We start from the raw sequence: 21,370 nt of genomic DNA on the forward strand, positions 1-21,370 counted from the left end.
GTTTGTCCTTCTCCGACTGACTTACTTCACTCAGCACAATACCCTCCAGTTCCATCCACGTTGAAGAAAATGGTGGGTATTTGTCATTTCTAATAGCTGAGTAATATTCCATTGTATACATAAACCACATCTTCTTTATCCATTCATCTTTTGTTGGACACCGAGCTCCTTCCACAGTTTGGCTATCGTGGCCATTGCTGCTATAAACATCGGGGTGCAGGTGTCCCGGTGTTTCACTGCATCTGTATCTTTGGGGTAAATCCCCAACAGTGCAATTGCTGGGTCATAGGGCAGGTCTATTTTTAACTCTTTGAGGAACCTCCACACAGTTTTCCAGAGTGGCTGCACCAGTTCACATTCCCACCAACAGTGTAAGAGGGTTCCCTTTTCTCCGCATCCCCTCCAACATCTGTTGTTTCCTGCCTTGTTAATTTGCCCCATTCTCACCAGTGTGAGGTGGGATCTCATTGTGGTTTTGATTTGTATTTCCCTAATGGCAAGTGATGCAGAGCATTTTCTCATATGCATGTTGGCCATGTCTATGTCTTCCTCTGTGAGATTTATCTTCATGTCTTTTGCCCATTTCATGATTGGATTGTTTGTTTCTTTGGTGTTGAGTTTAAGAAGTTCTTTATATATCTTGGAAACTAGCCCTTTATCTGATATGTCATTTGCAAATATCTTCTCCCATTCTGTAGGTTGTCTTTTAGTTGTTGACTGTATCCTTTGCTGTGCAAAAGCTTCTTATCTTGATGAAGTCCCAATAGTTCATTTTTGCTTTTGTTTCTTTTTTATAGGTGTTCAATTTGCCAACATACAGAATAACACAGTGCTCATTGCGTCAAGTGCCCCTTCAGTGCCCATCACACATTCACTCTCACCCCCCACCCTCCTCATCTCAAAATGGATGAAGTACCAAAACCTGAGACACTAATCCATCAAAATCCTAGAGGAGAATTCAGGTAGCAACTTTTTGTCCTCAGCTGCAGCGACTGCTATCAAGGCACCTCTCAAAAGGTGTAGGAAAGAACAGGGAAACATTGGGAAAGTAAACTATTAGGAGTTCATAAAGGAGGAATCTGTACAACAATGCAACAGGTGACAAAATGAAAGGCGACGTACAGAATAGGACAAGATATTTCCTTAACAATGTCAGCACCCAAAAAAACAAAAATCCAGTCAGGAAATGGAGAGAATGCGCAAACAGCCGTTTCTCCAAAGAAGACCTACACATGGCCAACAGGCAGATGAGAAAAGTGATCCATATGACTTGTCATCAGGGAAGTACAAATGAAAAACACACTAAGATCCCACTTATACAACTCAGAATGGATAAAGTAACAAGGCTAAAAACAATAAATATAAGCGAGGATATTGAGAAAGTGGAGCTTTCTCTTTCATTTTTGGTGGGAATGCAGGCTTGTTCAGCCACTCCAGAAAACAGAATGGAATGTCCTGAGAAAGTGAGAATAGAGCCACCCTATTATGCAGCCACTACACTACAGGATGTTTACCACAAATACACAAATTTAATGAAATTAAGGGACCCCTGCCCCCTAAAGTTCACAGCAGCAATGTCCACAATAGTCAAACTGTGGGAGGAATCATGAAGCCCTTCTACAGAAAAGGGGATAAAGAAACTTCAGAAGGAGCTTCAATGTCCATTGACAGATGAATGGATAAAGGAGATATGGTCTATATATACACTGGGACATTACTCGGCCATTAAAAATGACAAATACTCATCATTTGCTTCAACGTGGATGGATGTGGAGGGTATTATACTGACTGAAGTAAGTGATTCAGAGAAGGAAAAACATTGTATGGTTTCACTCATACAAAGAACATAAGAGATACTGCAAGGGAATAAAGGGGAAAGGAGATAGAATGAGTGAGAATTATCAGAGACAGTGACGGTACATGAGAAACTGCTATATATGGGGAAAAAAACGAGAGTGGAAGGGGAAAAGGTCCATGAATTAGGGTGCCTGGATGACAGGAGATGAGGGGGGCAATTGGTGGAATGAGTACTTGCTGTTATAATATATGTTGGCAAATTGAACTCCAATAAAAATATGCCCAAAATATGGTTTATATATACAAAGGGATATTACACTGCTGTCAGAAATGATGAATAAGATGAAATAACATTTCCTTCAACATGGGTGGAACTGGAGGTACTATGTTGAGAGAAATTAATCACAGAAAGGCAATGATATGGTCTCACTCATAGGTGGAATATAGGAAATATTGAAAGAGACCATAAAGGAAGGAGTGAAACTTAGTGGGGTAATACTACAGAAGAAGACAAATCAAGAGAGACAATTCTGGGGGAAAAAACACTGAGGGTCGCTGGAAGGGAGAGGGTGGGAGATGGGGGAACTGCGGGATTTGAGTTAAGGAGGGCACGTGATGTGATGAGCACTGAAAGTGTAGTAAATATTGGTGAATACAATTTAAACAAAGAAAAAATTACTTTAGTCTGTCCCAACTCCTGGAACATCATACATGGACTGGATGGATCAAACCACAGACACTCATTCTCATAGATCTGGAATCTGGGACGTCTGATGTCTAGGTGCAGGCAGAGGTGGTGTCTGAAGAGCAACCACGTCCTAGCCCGTCCTTTCCCCATCACCTCACATGGGGCAAGGATGCAGGGAGATTTCCCAATCCTGGTGTATTAGGGCCCTGGATGTATCATGAGGCTGCACCTCCTGACCTAAGTGGTTCCCTGAGGCCCCACCCCCTTCCCAAATCACATGGAGCAGGATCCTGTCTCCACCACTGACCCACAACACACACCCAAAGCTAGTGTCCTCCCTGGCACCATCCAGGCATTTATGACACGAAGAGAGGCCTACATGGCTCTCATCAGACATGAAGGTGAAGGTATTTAAAGCTTATTCTCTTATGATTGTGTGTGTCTGTGAGTGACCTCAGATTCCACCTCCCTACCATGTCATGCTGGGAATTTTTCTCAATCCCAGGCTGTTTTTAATATTTTTGTTGAATGTCTCTTTTCTCTAGTGTTGAATGGAGATTACTGAATACTGTGATGTGCAAGAGAACAGTTATCATGGGGTCCTGTGATCCAAAGGGAGTGACAATAGGACTCATGAAAATGTTCAGATGACATGAATGTAGTTATTTGTAATCGATTAATATTTTGGATCAGGAAAAGTTAAGTACAAGTAAGTGCAGGTGCTATAGTTGAATTCTAAGTCTCTAAGAAAGAGACTGAATAGGTAAACACACAATCAAGTGTTCAGAGAGACTCCCTGGGGGAAACTGCTCCATGGAGAGGAATCCCAGACTCCGACATAAAACCTGCCGAGAAGCTCCATCTGCACCTGCTCCTGGGTCTTCAAGACAGAAGTGGGGAGGAGTGTGCACACCCTGGTGGTCCTGATCCCCTTATACAGGTAGATTTTGTGTTTGGGCTCACACTTAGGTCGACTCACTGTATCACCCGCACAGTAATACACGGCGGTGTCCTCGGCTCTCAGGCTGTTCATCTGCAGATATAGCGTGTTCTTGACGTTGTCTCTGGAGATGATGAATCGACCCTTCACAGCATCTGCGGAGCTTGTGCTACTTCCACCACTGTTAATGTATGCGACCCACTGCACCCCCTTCCCTGGAGCCTGACAGACCCATTGCATGCTGTAGCTACTGAAGGTGAATCCATAGGCCACACAGGAGAGTGTCAGGGACCCCCCAGGCTTCACCAGGTCTCCCCCAGACTCCACCAGCTGCACCCCACCCTGGACACCTGCAGACACAAGACATCCTGGTCAGGAAGTTGTCCGACATCACCTCTTTCGCTCACTCACCTCCACTCACATACTCAAAGTCCCTTCTTCACCATGAAATACCTTTTAAAATAGCGACAAGGAAAACCCAGCTGAGCACAGACTCCATAGTGGTTTTTCTGTGTTGTGTCGTGAGCATTGAATGGGGCCACCTGGGGATCCTGTTGCTAGAGCTCTTCTCCAAGCTTAGGGTCGGGGCTGGGCTGGTTTAGTCAGTGTACGAAGGGCCTTATTTGCATGTCCTCTGACTATATAGTCAGCTCCAGTCTTAGATTCCATTCTTTTTTATTAGTATTTTATTATTTTATTTTATTTTATTATTTATTTATTTATTTATTTATTTATTTTTTATAATATATTTATTTTTTCTAGGTGTTCAATTTACCAACATACAGAATAACACCCAGTGCTCATCCTGTCAAGTGCCCCCCTCAGTGCCCGTCACCCATTCACCCCCACCCCCCGCCCTCCTCCTCTTCCACTATCCCTAGTTCATTTCCCAGAGTTAAGAGTCTATGTTCCGTCTCCCTTTCTGATATGTTCCACTAATTTCTTCTCCCTTCCCTTATATTCCCTTTCACTATTATTTATATTCCCCAAATGAATGAGAACATATGTTTGTCCTTCTCCGATTGACTTACTTCACTCAGCATAATACCCTCCAGTTCTGTCCACGTTGAAGCGAATGGTGGGTATTTCTCATTTCTAATGGCTGTGTAATATTCCATTGTACACATAAACCACATCTTCTTTATCCATTCATCTTTTGTTGGACACCGAGCTCCTTCCACAGTTTGGCTATCGTGGCCATTGCTGCTATAAACATCGGGGTGCAGGTGTCCCGGTGTTTCATTGCATCTGTATCTTTGGGGTAAATCCCCAACAGTGCAATTGATGGGTCATAGGGCAGGTCTATTTTTAACTCTTTGAGGAACCTCCACACAGTTTTCCAGAGTGGCTGCACCAGTTCACATTCCCACCAACAGTGTAAGAGGGTTCCCTGTTCTCTGCATCCTCTCCAACATTTGTGGTTTCCTGTCTTGTTAATTTTCCCCATTCTCCCTGGTGTGAGATGGTAACTCATTGTGGTTTTGATTTGTATTTCCCTAATGGCAAGTGATGCAGAGCATTTTCTCATGTGCTTGTTGGCCATGTCTATGTCTTCCTCCGTGATATTTCTCTTCATGTCTTTTGCCCATTTCACGATAGGATTCTTTGTTTCCTGGTGTTGAGTTTAATAAGTTCTCTAAGGATCTTGGAAACTAGCCCTTTATCTGATACGTCATTTGCAAATATCTTCTCCCATTCTGTAGGTTGTCTTTTAGTTTTGTTGACTGTATCCTTTGCTGTGCAAAAGCTTCTTATCTTGATGAAGTCCCAATAGTTCATTTTTGCTCTTGTTTCTTTTGCCTTCATGGATGTATCTTGCAAGAGGTTACTGTGGCCGAGTTCAAAAAGGATTTTGCCTGTGTTCTCCTCTAGGATTTTGATGGAATCTTGTCTCATGTTTAGATCTTTCATCCATTTTGAGTTTATCTTTTTATATGGTGTAAGAGAATGGTCTAGTTTTATTCTTCTGCATGTGGATGTCCAATTTTCCCAGCACGATTTATTGAAGAGACTGTCTTTCTCCCAATGGGTAGTCTTTCCTCCTTTATCGAATATTAGTTGAACATAAAGTTCAGGGTCCATTTCTGGGTTCTCTATTCTGTTACATTGATCTATGTGTCTGTTTTTGGCCAGTATCACACTGTCTTAATGACCACAGCTTTGTAGTACAATCTGAAATCTGGCATTGTGATGCCCCCAGCAAAAAGCAAAAAAAAAAAAAAAAAATTCACGGGGGAGTATCTTCTGATTCTGTATACTTTAAGTCCGTGGACTTCCCCTGGAACTTGTCCATCTAGCTGGTCTTTTGGGGGAGGGGCCTGTTGTGCTGTATTTCGGGTGTTAGCACTTGAGGGAGCTGCTCTGCTCCCTGCCTGGTGCAGGGCTCAGTGAGTGTCGTTTACCTCCTGAGGCTCCAGGAGGAAAGACCACAGTGGTGGCCGCCAGTTCTGGAGCCCTGGATTCAGCACCCACAGTAACTACAAAGCTCTCTGTCTGCAGGGGTCTGGAGGCTCCAGAGGCGGGGCCGCTGATCTGCTCAGCTTGGAGCAGGAGCGTCCTTGCTGTCCTGAGCCCTCCTGGCCTCTTCCTGTCCCATGGGTAGGTCGGATCCTGGGCTGTGTCCCCTGCACCCTGTGCTCCCGGGCCTGCACTGTTTGATTCGTTCTCCCGGCTGGGCACCCCCCGCCATGGAGCCGCCGACCAAGCCCCTCCAAGTAGCTCCCAGGGCCGCGCAGCCCCATCTGTGCAGAGCCACTGCCCGAGCCCCTCCGTGCTGCTCCCGGGTCAATGTGTGCACGCTGCAGCCCTTTAGGGTGCTTGGTGCACTCTCCCCAGTGTGCAGTTGCTCTATTAGTGTCCCCGGGAGCCTGAGGGCATACCGCCTTCCTGGGGTCCTGCTCTAACTCCCTGCGAGTGCCTTTCTTCCCGGGAAGATTGGTGAAGCTCCTGCTTCTCTGGGGCGGGGCTTTCCTGTCCTGGGAGGCACTCGCCCCAGCCTTATCCTGGTTCCTCGCAGGGCTTCTCCCCCTTGGATGCCCTTTGTTTCTTTAATTCTTTTTTTCCCCCATCATCCTACCTTTATAGTAGCGTGATGTCTTTTCATGTAGCATTCCAGCTGATCTCTCTTTAAATCTCAGGCTGACTTCGTAGATTCTCAGGATGATTTGAAGGTTATCTAGGTAATTTGGTGGGGACAGGTGAATTGGGGACCCTACTCATCCGCCATCTTACCCATCCCACCAAAAGAAATGTTTCTAAATCACAGACTGAATAGTAAGAATAGAATCCTGTGCCCAGAGAGGCTCCCAGGGGGAAACAGCTCCATGGAGAGGAAGCCCAGACCCTGACAGGTAACTTGCCAGAACCTCCATCTACACCTGCTCCTGGGTCTTCAAGACAGAAGTGGTGAAGAGTGCACACCCCCGGTGGTCCTGATCCCCTTCTACAGGGAGGTTTGTGTCTGGACTCACACTGAGGTCCCCTCACTGTGTCCCACACAGTAATATACGGCCGTGTCCTCGGCTCTCAGGCAGTTCATCTGCAGATACAGCGTGTTCTTGGCATTGTCTCTGGAGATGGTGAATCGGCCCTTCACAGCGTCTGCATAGTATGTGCTACTTCCACCACTGTTAATGTATGCAACCCACTGCAACCCTTTCCCTGGAGCCTGGCCGACCCAGCTCATCCAATAGCTACTGAAGGTAAATCCAGAGGCCACACAGAAGAGTCTCAGGGACCCCCCAAGCTTCACCAGGTCTCCCCCAGCCTCCACCAGCTGCATCTCACTCTGGACACTTGAAGACACAAGACATCCTGGTCAGGAAACTGTCCCACATCCTCTGTTTCTCTCAGCAACCTCCACTCCCATACTCAAGGTCTCTTTTTCTCCATGAATTACCTTTTAAAATAGCGACAAGGAAAACCCAGCTGAGCACAGACTCCATAGTGGTTTTTCTGTGTTGTGTCGTGAGCACTGAATGGTGTCACCTGGGGATCCTGGAGCTTGGGCTCCTCTCCCAGCTGCAGGGTCAGGGCTGGGCTGGTTTAATCAGCCAAGAAAGGGCCCTATTTGCATGTACTTGAATATATCATCAGCGCCAGATGGTTGGTTGGTTGGTTCTTTACAAGTTATTAACAAGGATTGCTTTATATCTCTAGACCACTGTCTAATGTCTTGTGACATTATGAAGTGTTCAAATCTATGAAAAAATTACCTTTTCATTTCCTTATGAGTTTTTAAAAATCTCTCATCAATGTAGGTACTTTTAGTGGATCGTATTTTGCCTCCTTCAGAATATGTAATCCTACATAGTATATTTTTAAAACTGGTGTCAATGTAATAAGGTTTTGTTAATTGCCTTTTAAATTCTCTATTGTTATAGATGCCTGGGGGGCTCTGCCTTCTGCTCTGGTAGTAATTCTGGAGTCCAGAGATCCAGTCCCACATCGGCTCCCAGCATGAAACCTTCTTCTCTCTCTGCCTCTGTCTCTGCCTCTCTCTGTCTGTGTGTCTCATAAGTAATTAAATAAAATCATTAAAATACAAATTATGAGTTGTTACTGTGGAGACTTGAATTTTTTTTTGTCATTTACCTGTGGAAGGATATCATGGCTCCCGTCACCCATTCACCACCCCCCTCCATCTTCCCCTTCCAAGATCCCTAGTCTGTTTCCCAGAGTTAGGATATTTCCATGTTCTGTCTCCCTTTCTGATATTTACTACCCATTTCTACTCCCATCCTCTCTATTCCCTTTCACTATTATTTATATTCCCAAATGAGTGAGACTATATAATGTAAGTCTTTTTCTGATTGACTTATTTCATTCAGGATAATACCATCCAGTTCCATCCATGTCGAAGCAAATGGTGGGTATTTGTTGTTTCTAAGGGCTGAGTAATATTGCACTGTATACAGGTGCACAACAAAGGATACCGTCAACAAACTAAAAGACAACCTACAGAATGGGAGAAGATATTTGCAAATGACATGTCAGATAAAGGGCTAGTTTCCAAGATATATAAAGAACTTATTAAACTCAACATCAAAGAAACAAACAATCCAATCATGAAATGGGCAAAAGACATGAAAAGAAATCTCACAGAGGAAGACATAGACATGGCCAACATGCATATGAGAAAATGCTCTGCATGACTTGCCATCAGGGAAATACAAATCAAAACCACAATGAGATACCACCTCATACCAGTGAGGATGGGGAAAATTAACAAGGCAGGAAACCACAAATGTTGAAGACGATGTGGAGAAAAGGGAACCCTCTTACACTGGTGCTGGGAATGTGAAATGATGCAGCCACTCTGGAAAACTGTGTGGTGGTTCCCCAAAGAGTTAAAAATAGATCTGCTTAGGACTCAGCAATTGCACTGTTGGGGATTTACCCCAAAGACACAGATGCAATGAAACGCCGGGACATCTGCACCCCGATGTTTCTAGCTGCAATGTCCACAATAGCCAAACTGTGGAAGGGGCCTCAGTGTCCATCGAAAGATGAGTGGATAAAGAAGATGTGGTTTATGTATACGATGGAATATTGCTCAGCCATTAGAAACTCAAATACCCACCATTTGCTTCAACGTGGATGGAACTGGAGGTATTATGCTGAGTGAAATAAGTCAATCGGAGAAGGACAAACATTACATGTTCTCATTTGTTTAGGGAGTATAAATAATAGTGAAAGGGAATATAAGGGAAGGAAGAAGAAATGTGTGGGAAATATCAGAGAGGGAGACAGAATATAAAGACTGCTAACTCTGTGAAACAAACTAGGGGTGGTGGAAGGGGAGGGTTCGGGGGTGTGGGTGAATGTGTGATGGGAACTGAGGGGGACAGTTGACAGGATGAGCACTGGCTGTTATTCTGTATGTTGGAAAATTGAACACCAATAAAAAATAAATTTATTATTTAAAAAAAAAAAAGAAAAGAAAAAAATATTTTCCTGGGCTTCTGGTTCATTTTTCATTCCTACTTGCAGGGTTCACACCCAGATGTCCTGCATGCTCCCTAGAATGTTCTGACCAGTGCTTCTTTAATACCAGTGTCCCCGTGATGAGTGTATAGGGCATCACATTGTGGTTGACGTGAAATTCCCTGATAGATTCTGGTAAGGAGTATCCTCTCCTGTGCTTACTTCATATGTCTGTACCCTATTGTATAACATGTCCACACAAGGCTCTGCCTGTTTTATAGATGATTTTTTTCTATTGAATTTTGAGGATTCTTACAATAATTTGTGCATGTTTTCCTTGGTCTGTATCTTGTATTTCATTACTTTGATAAATATATGGTTTAAAAATATAGTTGATTTTCACAAAGTGTATTCTTAATATTGGTGTTATGCATGTTGACTTTTTACCTATAACATTCCAATTTTATAATTAATAATTTGCCTTAAGAGTTTCTACATTGGAACAGAATAGAGAACCCAGAAGTGGACCCTGAACTTTATGGTCAACTAATATTCGATAAAGGAGGAAAGACTATCCATTGGAAGAAAGACAGTCTCTTCAATAAATGGTGCTGGGAAAATTGGACATCCACATGCAGAAGAATGAAAATAGACCACTTTCTTTCACCATACACAAAGATAAACTCAAAATGGATGAAAGATCTAAATGTGAGACAAGATTCCATCAAAATCCTAGAGGAGAACACAGGCAACACCCTTTTTGAACTCGGCCATAGTAACTTCTTGCAAGATACATCCACGAAGGCAAAAGAAACAAAAGCAAAAATAAACTATTGGGACTTCATCAAGATAAGAAGCTTTTGCACAGCAAAGGATACAGTCAACAAAACTCAAAGACAACCTACAGAATGGGAGAAGATAATTGCAAATGACATATCAGATAAAGGGCTAGTTTCCAAGATCCATGAAGAACTTCTTAAACTCAACACCAAAGAAACAAACAATCCAATCATGAAATGGGCAAAAGACATGAACAGAAATCTCACAGAGGAAGACATAGACATGGCCAACATGCATATGAGAAAATGCTCTGCATCACTTGCCATCAGGGAAATACAAATCAAAACTACAATGAGATACCACCTCACACCAGTGAGAATGGGGAAAATTAACAAGGCAGGAAACAACAAATGTTGGAGAGGATGCGGAGAAAAGGGAACCCTTTTACACTGGTGCTGGGAATGTGAATTGGTGCAGCCACTCTGGAAAACTGTGTGGAGGTTCCTCAAACAGTTAAAAATATACCTGCCCTACGACCCAGCAATTGCACTGTTGGGGATTTACCCCAAAGATACAAATGCAATGAAACGCCGGGACACCTGCACCCCGATGTTTATAGCAGCAATGGCCACGATAGCCAAACTGTGGAAGGAGCCTCGGTGTCCAACGAAAGATGAATGTATAAAGAAGATGTGGTTTATGTATACAATGGAATATTACTCAGCTATTAGAAATGACAAATACCCACCATTTGCTTCAACGTGGATGGAACTGGAGGGTATTATGCTGAGTGAAGTAAGTCAGTCGGAGAAGGACAAACATTATATGTTCTCATTCATTTGGGGAATATAAATAATAGTGAAATGGAATATAAGGGAAGGGAGAAGAAATGTGTGGGAAATATCAGAAAGGGAGACAGAACATAAAGACTGCTAACTCTGGGAAATGAACTAGGGGTAGTAGAAGGGGAGAAGTGCGGGGGGTGGGAGTGAATGGGTGCTGGGCACTGGGGGTTATTCTGTATGTTAGTAAATTGAACAAAAATAAAAAATAAATTAAAAAAAAGAAACACAGAATAAAGGCAGAGCTGACTGGGAAAAAAAAAGAGCTTCTACATTGACAATATATTGAAAAGTCTTGGTTTTTTTTTCCTGGTCTCCTCAGTGTTGACCTGTTCCCTAATTGGTCTCTCGTAACTCAGGGTTTATATGTTATATGAATATAGACTCTTGCAATTGATTTTCATAGTGTTGTTTTCATAAACTGTAGCAATTCTGTTCTCATGCTCAAATGTGAACTTGTGATTTCATGGCAGATGCTCTGTTGTATCTCATCAGGCTGATTGTTCATCACTTTGAATAGATATGCTTCTGGTGTGAAACATAATCATTTATTTTTCCAGTTGCTGGAATTTCTATACATCCTCCTGCTCTTCAGAGATAGGTTGTGGTACTTAGCATCCTCCCACCAGATGTTGAAATTCACTCCAGTGCATTCCCCTGAAGGGTAATGGACCCATGTGTCACCCACACTCACATGTGCAGTGAGAACACAGAGAAGGAGCAGGCAAGTGTAAGGGTCTGCCTGGGTTTCCCCTGTCCAGATCCAGACTCCTGCAGGGGGACCTGGGACAGATCACCTGTGGAGAAAGACATCACAGGATGGGGACAGGACATGCCTTCCCTAGGGATCCTCCAACATGAACACTCAGAGGAAATGATGTTCAGCAGCAGTGGTGAAGAGCACAGGGTGTCCAGGCAGGGATGCAAAATTCACTGCCTAAACCCAGTGCTTGGCTTCTCAACCAAGTGAAGGATTTGGGGATGTTTCCATCCTCTTAAATATCCTGACTCACGTGTCGTGGGATTCAGGGCCCTGCCGCTTGGAGACTGAGTCTGCATGGGGGAACAGTGAGCACCTAGATCTGGGACCTTGTGTCCTAGTTATCGAATCATCCTGATCACCCATGAAATCACTCAAAGGTCTGACAGATCAAAAACTGCAAGTCCATATGTAAAAAATCGACCAAATTTTGGATGTAAGAGTAATGGATGTTGGCATGTGGAGATATAGCTGTGGTGATTAGAAATGGAGTGAGGCTGATCCAGAATATTCTGTAGAGTATTATGAGCTGCAGATATAAAAATCTGAAGTTTTAGGTATCTGCTTCCATGGGGATGTGCCTGGGCTAATGCTGCTCAGGTGGTAAAACAGGGAAGAATCCCAAGAACTCCAGGGTTGTAGGAAGAATGTGTGACACCATGGTGATGCACAGCTACTAAACACAGGGGCATGGACGGTGGCTGAGGACAGTGAGTCCAGGTGTGGGTTTCCTGCTCTGTTTTGTCATAACCTGACTGTTCTCTTGTGACAAGGTTGGAAAGGACAAAAAGAAGGAGAGACCCTGTTTTAGTGTGTCTGGGTGATGTCACCACCATTCCCAGTCTGGGTGGATTCAACAACACACTCATTCTAACGGTTCTGGAGTCTGGGAAGTCTAAGGTCCAGGTGCAGGGACATGTAGTGTCTGGGGAGCACCCAGGTCCTAGCCTGTACTTTCCTGTCACTTCACATGGGCTGAGGGCTGGGATCTTCCCCAGTCCGGGTGTATAAGGGCCCTGATCCCACCATGAGGCTGCACCTCCTGACCTAAGTGCTCTACTAAGGCGCCACTTCCCCCTCCCATCACATGGACGTTAGGTTCCAATGTGGGGATGGTAGAGGTCACACACAGTGAGCTGATATCAGCACCTAAAGGATCCATGAGTTATTTCCTGAAGGTGGAAGGTCTTCCTCCACTTTTGTTCCCTCATTTTTCATAATAGTTTCTCATCACATTGTATCTTTGGGTGTCATCTGCTAACTCCTCTGATCACCAGTCCTCCCTCCTCTCCTCCTGCCCCCCCATGGGAAATCCCACAGGAACCATTGAATTTCCTCCTTTAGTGCAGGGGGACTCTGACTCCACACAAGCTCCTCCTGGAGCAGGACCTCTTCCTCACCACTGACCCACAACACACCACCTGAGACAGTGTCCTTCCCAAATCCAAGCATTTATAGCTTGCAAGGGGCCTGCCTGGCTCTTAACACACAGGATGATGGAGGTGATAAAGGTTTGCACTCTCTTGCCTGTGTGTGTGTAGGGGGGGGCTCTTCAGACTACACATCCCCACAACATACTTCTTGGCCACCCTGTCTTTCCCATGTTGACGCTGATATTGAATCTGTCAGTGTGGTTCAAGACTGAAGTCACACCTGCAATCGATCCTCTCGCCTTTTCATTTTTGAGCCCTTTGTAGGGTCATGAGCAGCATGTTCTCTCTGCTGTTTTTAAAAACCATGCACACTGTGCTGGTTGGATCTCTCATGTTAGATGTATAGACCTGGGACTCTATCAAGGAGAAGTTGCGGTTCATGCAGGTTCATGTAATATCCTGGTATTTAGGGACAGAAGTAAAAAAGTTAAAGCAAATCTGTCCTTGTGCATATAAGTATAGTAGTTGGCTAAACCAACAAAGTTTTCAAATCAGAAAATGATTAAAGAATAAGCAAAGCAAAGACACAGCCATTTCTGGACTTTACTCTATTTCTCTTTCTATGACAACAAAGTTTGTAAGAGACTGAATATGTAAGTACAGAATCCTTTGCCCAGAGAGACTCTCTGGGGGAAACTGCTCCTTGGAGAGGAAGCCCAGACCCTGACAGGAAAAGTGCCCATACCTCCCTCTGCACCTGCTCCTGGGCCTTCAAGACTGAAGTGATGAGGAGTGCTCACCCCCTGATGGTCCTGATCCACTTTTACAGGGATGTTTGTGTCTGGGCTGTCACTGAGGTCACCTCACTGTGTCCTTCGCACAGTAATACACGGCCGTGGCCTCAGCTCTCAGGCTGTTCATCTGCAGATAGAGCGTGTTCTTGGCGTTGTCTCTGGAGATGGTGAATCGGCCCTTCACAGTGTCTGCTGAGCTTGTGCTATTTCCATCACTGCTAAAGTATGCGACCCACTGCAGCCTCTTCCCTCGAACCTGGTGGACCCAGCTCATGTCGTAGCTACTGAAGGTGAATCCAGAAGCCACACAGGGCAGTCTCAGGGATCTCCCAGGATTCACCAGGTCTCCCCCGGACTCCACCAGCTGCACCTAACCCTGGACACCTGAAGACACAAGACATACTGGTCAAGAAACTTCCACATCCCCTGTTTCTCTCACTCACCTCCACTCACATACTCAAGTTCTGTGGTTCTCCATGAATTACCTCTTAAAATAGTGACAAGGAAAACCCAGCTGAGCACAGATTCCATGGCGAGTTGTCTCTGTTCTCTCCTGATCCCTGAAGGGGGTCACCTGGGGATCCTGAGGCTGGGGCTCCTCTCCCAGGTGCAGAATCAGGGCTGTGCTGGTTTAATCAGTGGAAGGAGGGTCCTATTTGCATGTCTTATGACTATATAACCAGCTCCAGACTTACATTCGAGTCTAGAAGTCAACACAATTGTTGCACCACAATTCTCTAGCAATTTGTGTAGATGGCACTATGACTATATGAAGTTCTAATGTGTTAGCAGTTATATCTGCATTTCTGGGTGTAGTTTCATAAGACATTCATCAATTTAGCTCATGTTCCATAGAGTATTTTATCTCAGAAAGCTCCATCCTTTGTAAATTCTAATCCTAAATATGTATTTTGATACTAGTGTAAAGAGGATTATTTTGTTAATTTTGTATAGGTAATTTGATGTTAGTTTGTAGAAAGATATCTTATTTTATTTTGTTGCTGATTTTATATACTGATTTTTTTCTGAGCTCACAAGTTATTTCTTCCATTTTTTACGTGAGGTTTTTACTCATTGAATCTATTAAGACACCGTCTTAGCAAGCAAACTATTTTGTTTCAAATTAGAATTTTTTCATTTCTTTTATGCAGTTCTCTTTTTTTGTTTATATATTTTTTATTGGAGTTCGATATGCCAGCATATAGCATAACACCCAGTGCTCATCATGTCAAGTGCCCCCCTCAGTGCCTGTCATCCAGTCACCTCAACACCCTCCCCACCTCCACTTCCACTAAACCTTGTTCATTTCCCAGAGATTGGTGTCTCTCATACTTTGTCACCCGCACTGATATTTTCACTCATTTCCCCTTTATTCCCTTTCACTATTTTTATATTCCCCAAATAAATAAGACCATATAATGTTTATCCTTCTCCAATTGACTTACTTCACTCAGCATAATACCCTCCCATTCCATCCATGTCAAAGCAAATCGTGGGTATTCTTCAGTCCTGATGGATGAGTAATATTCCATTGTATATTGAGAATACATCATCATTATCGGTATATCTTTTAATGGACACCGAGTCTCCTTTCACAGTTTGGCTATTGTGGACATTGCTGCTATAAACATCAGGGTGTAGGTGTCCCGGTGATTCACTGCATCTGTATCTTTGGGGTAAATCCCCAGCTGTGCAATTGCTGGGTCATATGGCAGATCTATTTTTAACTCTTTGAGGAACCTCCACACAGTTTTCCAGAGTGGCTGCAACATTTCACATTCCCATCAACACTGCAAGAGTGTTTCCCTTTCTCCACATCCTCTCCAAAATTTGTTGTTAATTTGAATGCCATTTATTTATTTTTTTGTCTGATATCTGAGGCTAGGAATTCTAGTACTAGTGGAAAGAAGTGTTGAGAGCAGCCATCCCTGTCATGTTCTTGATCTTAGGGGACAGGCTCCTAGTGTTTCCCCATTGAGAATGAAATTTGCTGTGGGCTTTTTGTAGATGGCTTTTAAGATAATGAATAATGTTTCCTCTATCCCTACACTCTAAAGAGCCTTGATAAGGAAAGGATGCTGTATTTGTCTAATTCTTTCCCCGCATCTACTGGGAGGATGGTATAGTCCTTGTTTTTTCTCTTGTTGATAGGATCTATCACATTGATTGCTTTATGTGTGTTGAACCAGACTTGCATCCTGGGAAAACTCGCAGATGGTCCTGGTGAATAATCATCTTAATATACTCATGGAACTTATTGGCTAGTACCTTGTTGAGAATATTTGTCTCCTCTTCCAAATTTCTTCTTGATTTTTTAAATTTTTAAAATTTTTAAAATTTTTATTATATAAATTTAATTTTTACTGATGTTCAATTTGCCAACATATAAAATAACACCCAGTGCTCATCCCGTCAAGTGCCCACCTCAGAGCCTGTTACCCAGTCACCCCCTCCATCTGCCCACATCCCCTTCCACCACCTCTACTTCATTTCCCAGAGTTAGGAGTCTTTCATATTCTGTCTCCCTTTCGGATATTTCCCACTCATTTTTTCTCCCTTCCACTTTATTCCCTTTCACTATTTTTTTATATTCCCCAGCTGAATGAGAACATATAATGTTTGTGCTTCTCCTATTGACTTATTTCACTCAGCATAATACTGTCCAGTTGCATCCATGTCAAAGTAAATGGTGGGTATTTGTCATTTCTAAGGGCTGAGTAATATTTCATTGTATACATAAACCACATCTTCTTTATCCATGCATCTGTCGATGGACACTAAGGCTCCTTCCACAGTCTGGCTATGGTGGACATTGCTGCTAGAAACATTGGGGGTGCAGGTGTCCCGGCATTTCACTGCATCTGTATCTTTGGGGTAAATCCTCAGCAGCGCAATTGCTGGGTTGTAGGGCAGGTCTATTTTTAACTCTTTGAGGAACCTCCACACAGTTTTCCAGGGTGGCTGTACCAGTTCACATTCCCAGCAACAGTGCACAAGGGTTCCCCTTTCTCCACATCCACTCTGACAATTGGTGTTTCCTGTCTTGTTAATTTTCCCCATTCTCACTGGTGTGAGGTGGTATCTCATTGTACTTTTGATTTGTATTTCCCTGATGGCAAGTGATAGCATTTCCTCATGTGCGTGTTGGCCATGTCTATGTCTTCCTCTGTGAGATTTCTGTTCATGTCTTTTGCCCATTTCATGATTGGATTGTTTGCTATTGAGTTTAAGAATTTCTTTATAGATCTTGGAAACTAGCCCTTTATCAGATATGTCATTTGCAAATATATTCTCCCATTCTGTAGGTTGTCTTTTAGTTTTGTTGACTGTAACCTTTGCTGTGCAAAAGCCTATTATCTTGATGAAGTCCCAATAGTTCATTTTTGCTTTTGTTTCTTTTGCCTTCGTGGATGTATCTTGCAAAAGACAAGATTCCATCAAAATCCTTGAGGAGAATACAGGCAACATCCTTTTTGAACTTGGCCACACTGACTTCTTGTAAATTTCTTCTTGTGATTTAGTTTTAGTTTCAAAGCATTATGGTCTAAAAATATATAGGGGACAATCCCAATCTTCATTATAGGTTAAGGCTTGATATGTGACCAAGCATGTGATCCATTCTGGAGAAAGTTCCATGTGCACTTGAGAAGAAAGTGTATTCAGTTGTGTTCAGATGTAAAATTCTGTACATGTCTCTGATATCCATCTGGTCCAGTGTATAATTAAAAGCTCTTGTTTCTTTGGAGATGTTGTGCTTAGAATATCTGTCATTGGAAGGTGGGGCAAGATGGCAGAAGATTAAGGTCCACAAGTCACCTGTCCCTATCAACTTACCTAGATAATTATCAAATAATCCTGAAAGCCTATGAATTAGGTGTGAGATTCAATGAAATAGAGACCAGAAGTACTGTGAAACAGATCAGGAAAACCAGGAGTTAGTTCTTTGAAAGAATTTTTAAGATAAATAAACTGTTAGCCAGCCTTATTACAAAGAAGAGAGATAAGACTCAAATTAATAAAATCGTCAGTGAAAAGGAGAGATAACCACCAATATCAAGGAAATAAAAACGGTCTTAAAAACATTATGAGCAGATATAAACAAATAAATTAGGGAATCTAGAAGAAATGGACGCATTTCTGGAAAAAAAAATCTACCAAAACTGGAACAGGAAGAAATAGAATACCTGAATGGTCCAATAACCAGGAAGAAAATGAAGCAGTCATCACAAATCTCCCAAAACATAAAAGTCCAGTGCCAGATGGCTTCTCAGGGAAGTCTAACAAACATTTAAAGAAGAAAACATAACTATTCTATTAAAGCTTTTCGAAATGACAGAAAGAGATGGAAAACTTCCAAACTCGTTCTATGGGGCAAGCATCACCTTAATTCCAAAACCAGACAAAGACCCTACCAAAAAGGAGAATTGTATACCAATATCTCTGATAAACACAGATGCAAAAATTGTCACCAATGTACTAGCCAATAGGATCCAACAGCACATTAAGAAGATTATTCACCGTGACCAAGTGGGATTTTTCCCTCGGATGCAAGGCTGGTTCAACACTTGTAAAGCAATCAATGGGACACATCATATCAACAAGAGAAAAAAACAAGAACCCTGTGATCCTCTAAAAAGGTGCACGAAAGCATTTGACAAAATACAGCATCCATTCCTAGTCAAAAATATTCAGACTATAAGGATAAAGGGAACATTCCTCAGCATCTTAAAAGCCATCTATGAAAGGCCCACAGCAAATATAATTCTTAATGGGGAAACACTGGGAGCTTTTCTCCTAAGATTGGGAACAAGTCAGGGATGTCCTCTGACACCACGGCTATTCAACATAGTACTTGAATTCCTTGCCTCAGCAATTAGTCAACAAAAAGAAACAAAAGGCATTCATATTGGCAAAGAATACGTCAAAATCTCCCTCATAATAGATGACATGATACTGTATGTAGAAAACCCTAAAGACTCCATCCAAATATTGCTAGAACTCATACAGCAATTTGGCAGTGTTGCAGGATACATAATCAATGCCCATAAATCAGTGGCATTTCTATACACTAACATGAGACTGAAGAAAGAGAAATTAAGGAGTCAAACCCATTTACAATTGTAACCAAAAGCATAGGATACCTAGGAATAAACCTAAACAAAGAGGTAAAGGATCTATAACCTAAGAAGTACAGAAGACTTCTGAAAGAAATTGAGGAAGACACAAAGAGATGGAAATATATAACTTACTCATTGATTGGAAGAATTAATATCATGAAAATGTCAATGTTACCCAGCAATTTTACACATTTAATGCAATTCTTATCAAAATACCATGGACTTTCTTTAGAGAGTGGAAACAAATCATCTTAAGATTTGTGTGGAATCAGAAAAGACCCCGAATAGCAAGGGAAATACTAAAAATTAAAACCATAGCTGGGGGCATCACAATGCCAGATTTCAGGTTTTACCACAAAGCTGTGGTCATCAAGACAGTGTGGTACTGGCACAAAAACAGACACAGAGATCAATGGAACAAAATAGAGAATCCAGAAGTGAACCCTCAACTCCATGGTCAACTAATATTCGATAAAGCTGGAAAGACTATATACTGGAAAAAAGACAGTCTCTTTAATAAATGGTGCTGGGAAGAATGGACAGCCACATGCAGAAGAATGAAACTAGACCATTCTCTTACATCATGCACAAAGATAAACTCAAAATGGATGAAATATCTAAATGTGAGACAAGATTCCATCATAATCCTAGAGGAGAACACAGGCAACACCCTTTTCAAACTTGGAGTCAGCAAATTCTTGCAAGATATATCCATGAAGTCAAGAGAAACAAAAGCTAAAATGAATTATTGTGACTTCTTCAAGATGACAATCTTCTTCACAGCAAAAGAAACAGTCAACAAAACTGAAAGACAACCTACAGAATGGGAGAAGATATTTGCAAATGACCTCTCCAATCAAGGGCTAGCATCCAAGATCCATCAAGAACTTACTAAACTTAAAAGCAAAGAATGGACATGAACAGTCATGAAATGGGCAAAAGACATGAACAGAAATCTCACAGAAGAAGACGTAGTTACGGCCAATGAGCACATGAGGAAATGCTCAGCATCACTTGCCATCAGGGAAATAAAAATCAAAACCACAATGAGATATCACCTCACACCAGTGAGAATGGGGAAAAATAACAAGACAGGAAACACCAATTGTCAGAGAGGTTGTGGAGAAAGGGGACCCCCCGCTGCACTGTTGGCGGGAATGTGAAATAGTGTAGCCACTCTGGAAAACTGTGTGGAGGTTTCAAAGAGTTAAAAGTAGATCTTCCCTATGAACCAGCAATTGCACTGCTGGGGATTTACCCCAAAGATACAGATGCAGTGAAACGCCAGGACACCTGCACCCTGATGTTCATAGCAGCAATGTCCACAATAACCAGACTGTGGAAGGAGCCTCAGTGTCCATCAACAGATGAATGGATAAAGAAGATGTGGTTTATCTATACAATGGAATATTCCTGGGCCATTAGAAATGAGAAATACCCACCATTTGCTTTGATGTGGATGGAACTGGAGGATATTATGCTGACAGAAATAAGTCAATCGGAGAAGGACAAACATCCTATGGTTTCATTCAGAAATTGAACATAAAAAATAATGAAAGAGATTGTAGGAGAAAGAAATGAAAATGGATGGGAAAAATCAGAGAGGGAGACAGTACATGACAGACTGCTAACTCAAGGAAATGAACAAGGGGTAGTGGAAGGGGAGGTGGGCGAGGGGATGGGTATCTGAGTGTTGGGCACTGACTGGGACACTTGGTGGGATAGAGCATGGGTGTTATGCTATATGTTGGCAAATTAAACTCCAATAAAAAAATACAAAAAACAGAAAGATGGAAATTCCTCCGTGTCTCAGCAATTGCTCATTAAGCACTGCTATCAGACAATGAGAAACAAGCACAATTTGAAACACTTGTCCTTATTCTTTTTTTAAATAACATGTCCTTATTTCCTCCTAAAACCTTATGATAGCTGGCCTTCTTTTTGTCTCTTCAAACTTTCTTCTTTTGTCTCTTCAAACTTTTCTTCACTATATTGTGCACGTCGCTAATTGTGATTCCTCTGCTATCTCTCCAAAAAACTCAATTTGCCAGAAATAAAAACAGGGAAAAATGAAATGATAGACAAATTTACCACAGAAAAACATACAGCATTCCCATATCTATGTTCAGGAATTTATTCATTAGAGAAATAAATAAATGCTCTATTGTGGAATTTATTTATTTTGTCAATATTTTATTTATTTATTCATGAAAGATTAAGAGATAGAGACACAGAGACACAGGCAGAAGGAGAAGCATCCTCCATGTAGAAACCCTGAAGCAGCCTCAATCCCACTACTGGATGACACCCTGAGTCAAAGTCAGATGCCCAACCACTGAGCCATCCAAGCATCT

The 21,370-nt window shown here is 42.4% G+C and overlaps 2 pseudogenes across 2 annotated transcripts in view; both read right to left on the reverse strand.

Annotated features, from left to right (window-relative positions):
• LOC144319975 (immunoglobulin heavy variable 3-23 pseudogene) overlaps window positions 1–21,370 on the reverse strand; it is a 186,786-nt pseudogene that overhangs the window by 7,196 nt on the left and 158,220 nt on the right. The gene's annotated exons all lie outside the window — the stretch shown is intronic.
• On the reverse strand, window positions 1,588–14,498 carry LOC144321317 (immunoglobulin heavy variable 3-74 pseudogene; annotated as a pseudogene). Its single transcript, XR_013387022.1, has 3 exons — window positions 14,385–14,498; window positions 3,465–3,775; window positions 1,588–1,617 (listed from the first exon to the last, which is right to left on the reverse strand). The product of XR_013387022.1 is annotated as an immunoglobulin heavy variable 3-74 pseudogene (transcript).

Source organism: Canis aureus, chromosome 9 (assembly GCF_053574225.1).
Source record: "Canis aureus isolate CA01 chromosome 9, VMU_Caureus_v.1.0, whole genome shotgun sequence".
NCBI classification, from domain to species: domain Eukaryota; kingdom Metazoa; phylum Chordata; class Mammalia; order Carnivora; family Canidae; genus Canis; species Canis aureus.